Raw genomic sequence first — 4,672 nt, 5'->3', positions numbered from 1 at the left:
GTAGCTCTAAACTGATGACAACCAGTCTTAAGGTATTTTAGAAATCCATATGTAGACACACAGGGGTAAATTATGGTACTCATCGTTTATTACATTCTTAAGGGAATCAAAGTTTATTGCTTTTCAAGTATGTCTTACATGCTTCTTTAATATGCTTTTTTATGTGCTTATATTGCTGCTTTTAATCTTCACAATAACTCTATGAGATAAATATCATTATGTCCATTTTATTTTAAGGAAAGAAGAACTCACTGGGCTAAACAACTCGTTCAGTATCACACAGACAGTAAATGGTTAAGCAGTGAATGACATGGATCTCTCTGATTGGAATTCCCCCAGTTTTCCCATGAAACATGGCTGTATCTCAGGAAGGGCCTCAGCCATTTATAGTAAAAGAACATACTGAAGTTTACTGTTTGATTTTTATTAAAATAAAATATTCAACCTGATCCCTGATAGGAAACTGTGGTGTAGGGTATAAAGAACATGAGCTTTCTAATCCTGGCCTTACTGCTTACTGGTTATGTAACTTTGGGCAATTTTTTGTGCCTCAGTTTCAACACTCATAAAATGGAGACAATTTTAAGTACATTAAAAATATAATTAAATTAAAAATGAGTGAATAGCTTACAGGATTGTTGGGAATTTTAAATGAAATAACGTTTAGGTTTGTCTAATAGAGTACTTAAAACTCAGTAAATGCTATGTTTTCTGCTGTTCCACCTTTTATATTTTTAAAGATCACACTTAATAAAATACCACAACATATAATTTTTTGGTTTTTTTGTTTTTGTTTTTTGCGGTATGCGGGCCTCTCACTGTTGCGGCCTCTCCCGGTGCGGAGCACAGGCTCCGGACGCGCAGGCTCAGTGGCCATGGCTCATGGGCCCAGCCGCTCCGCAGCATGTGGGATCTTCCCGGACCAGGGCACGAACCCGTGTCCCCTGCATCGGCAGGCGGACTCTCAACCACTGCTCCACCGGGGAAGCCCCAGAACATATAATTTTACTAAAAGAACATACTATACATGTTCTTGTGTACCACGATGTTTTCCCCTAAACATGTATTATGCACATGTTTCAACTCAGTAAATGTAGGTGTGTGTTATTCTTTTTAATGACTTTATTACATTCCATTTGATGGATATACTATAAGTTACTTAGCTAATTATACATGTTTGGACACTTGGTCTGTTTATAAATTTTCACTATTATAAATGATTCTCCTTTCCTACATCTCTGTACAGATATCTATTTCCTTAGCAAAATTTTATAGAAATGGAATTATTGAGTCCAAGGGTATCCAGATTTATAAGAACTGTTTACACATGTAGTAAAATTGTCTCCAGAAATCATGTGCTACTTTTTATTCCCACAATAGAGGGATTTTCCCCACTGTAATTTTTTTATCTTTGCCAATTTGTTGTACATCCATTAGTTTTTCACTTTAAATGCTTTTGATGACAATCGATGAGACACTGTTTTCTTATTAATAAGAAAACAAATGAAAAGCAACCAGTAATGGAGATCAGGAGTCTGTAAACAAGAGCCAGATAATAAATACTTTAGGTTTTTGCAAGCCATACCTTCTCTGTCTCCTCAGCTCTGCTTGGTAGTGTGAAAACAGCCACGAACAACATGTAAACAAATGATCAACATGGAAATTTGAATTTCATATAATTTTCACTTCTCATAATTTTATTCTTATTTCAATTTTCTTTTCATTTAAAAATGTAAAAACCATTATTAGCGCACACAGAGGACTGGATTTGGCCTAGGCTGTCGTTTGCAGACCCCAATTTGAATAGATGTAATGTGATTACATGTGATTCATGCTGCCTGATTTTCATGTAACCAAGGCAAGGGAGGAGACAACATAGATAGGAGATCACCTGGTTGAAGAGACTGGTGCCCTTTAGTCTTAAGGAAAGAGCTGCCCCCTCCCACAGTCCAAAATGACTTCAAATCCTGCTCTGTAATTTACCACCAGTGTGGACTTAAGCAACTTAGCGTCTCTGAACGTCAGCTTTTCCTCACTTATGATGAAGTTGGAATCATCCACATGCTGCCCTTAATTCATGTGAAAGCAGTAATGGCCAGTATTCATTCTTCAGTGTTTTGGAAAATTCACACATGAGGTATTACATTAGTATATTGGATACATGAGTTAAAATAGACAGCCAAGCTGATATTTATTCATAAGCCGTCGCCTTGCACTGCCTTCCTTACAGTAGTAATTAACCTGACATTCTGGTCCATTGAAGTAATTATTCCTTTGCATTTGTCTCATGCTTTCAGATTTACGAAGCATTTTCAACCTTTTATTTATTTATTCCTTAAGTCAGTCCTGTGGGGTATATATTCTTGCCACATTTTCTGTAGTGAAACTGACATGAAGTAATGTTGCAAGGTTATACAGAAGACAGCTAGTTAATGAAAGAGCTATGGTTGAACCCCAAGTCCAGGCTTCTAACCCCAAGTCCAGGCTTCTCTTTTTCACATCCAGGTGGATCCTCTCATATTTGGAAAGATTAGGCAGCTGGCTTTTCCGTTGTCCCCTTATCCTGAAGCTGTCACTCATGGCCTGACTCTCACAGAGATTCAAAGAGGGTCTGCCCCTCTGCCCACAGTTCCTACTGTCTTAGTCACAGTTTAGAACATGACCTTTCTCCTCCCAATTCCATCACAGTTTATGGAACTACTAAGGACACTGAGTCAAAGACAGCTCAGCCCTGGCAAAGGGACAGGGAGAGGCAGGCCCACAGAGCATAGCCAAGTCTCACTAACTAGGGAGCTATAGCCTGAACTGATGGTCTGGTCCTTGTCACATCCTCGTCCCCACCTAGTTCCCTCTCAGTGAGGCTTAAGCGCAACTTCTGTGTCTGTGAGAATTCCCTCTTTATATCCCCCTCTGTTTAAGCTAGTCTGAATAGGTCTCTTTATTCCAACCAAATAAGCTCAAAATAAAACACACTGGTTTGTCCATGGTGCATTTTTATTTAAAGACCTATATAAATCCATGGGATTTTTCAGTCAAAACCCACATTAAAAGCTACATATCTATGTAATGTTGGGCACGTTTAAAAAATATGATCAGAGTATGCAAACTGGGGTTTGAATTATTTCTCGTGGGAGGTAAAGAACATTTATTATTGCTAACCATGAAATTTATTTTGGATGAGGCCTGTTGCATGAACAAATGTTGATCAAAGGTTAAAGGTAGAAGTTAGAGGATTGTTTCCTTTATGGTATTTGTTTCTGCTTTTCCTGGTGATTAAAACACTACTTTCTTGGTTAATCCTATTCGTACGACAATTGGAGTTGTTTCCTTCTGTTTTTCAGTTTTTTGTGTAAATCACCTTTTCTATATTAAAATAATAAAAGTTAAATAATTGTTATCTGTGCCTTTAATGTATTCAGTTTTCCCTTTTGGCCTGAGCTACTTACCTGCTTTTTCTAATATATGTGTATTTTTTTTAAATTTATTTTATTGATTTATCGATACAGTGTTGTGTTAATTTCTGCAAGGCAAAGTGATTCAGTTAAACGTATATATACATTCTTTTTCATATTCTTTTCCATTATGGTTTACCACAGGATATCAAATATAGTTCCCTGTGCTATACAGGAGGACCTTGTTGTTTATCCATTCTATATATAATAGTTTGCATCTGCTAATCCCAAACTCCCAATCCATTTCTTCCCCACTCCCCCTCCCTTTTGGCAACCACAAGTCTGTTCTCTATGTCTGTGAATCTGTTTCTGTTTCATAGATAAGTTTATTTGTGTCATATTTTAGATTCCATATATAAGTGGTATCACATGGTATTTGTCTTTTTCTTTCTGACTCACTTCACTTAGTATGACAATCTCTAGGTCCATCCATGTTGCTGCAAATGGCATTATTTCATTCTTTTTTTATGGCTGAGTGTAATATTCCATTGTATAATAGGTACCACATCTTCTTTATCCATTCGTCTGTCGATGGACATTTAGATTGTTTCCATGTCTTGGCTATTGTAAATAATGTTGCTATGAACATAGGGGTGCATGTATCTTTTTGAATTACAGTTTGTCTGGATATATGTCCAGAAGAGGCGTTGCTGGATCATATGGCAACTCTATTTTTAGTTTTTTGAGGAACCTCTGTAATGTTTTCAATAGTGGCTTCACCAATTTACGTTTCCACCAACAGTGTAGGAGGGTTACCTTTTCCCCACACCCTCTCCAGCTTTTGTTATTTGTAGACTTTTTAATGATAGCCATTCTGATTGTTGTGAAGTGGTACCTCATTGTAGTTTTGATGTTGAGCATCTTTTCACGTGCCTGTTGGCCATCTGTATGTCTTCTATGGAGAAATGTCTATTTAGGTCTTCTGCCCATTTTTCAACTGGGTTGTTTGGCCTTTTGTTATTGAGTTGTATAAGCCAGTTGTATATTTTGGAAATTAAGCCCTTGGCAGTTGAATCATTTGCAAACATTTTCTCCTGCTCTGTAGGTTGTCTTTTCATTTTGTTTATGGTTGCCTTTGCTGTACAAAAGCTTGTAAGTTTGATTAGGTCCCATTTGTTTATTTTTGCTTTTCTTTCTATTGTCTTGGGAGACTGACCTAAGAAAACATTGGTACAATTTATGTCAGAGAATGTTTTGCCTATGTTCTCTTCTAGGAGTTT

The sequence above is a fragment of the Grampus griseus genome, assembly GCF_964374135.1.
Source record: "Grampus griseus genome assembly, chromosome: 7".
NCBI classification, from domain to species: Eukaryota; Metazoa; Chordata; class Mammalia; order Artiodactyla; family Delphinidae; genus Grampus; species Grampus griseus.
This window is presented reverse-complemented; position numbering follows the sequence as displayed.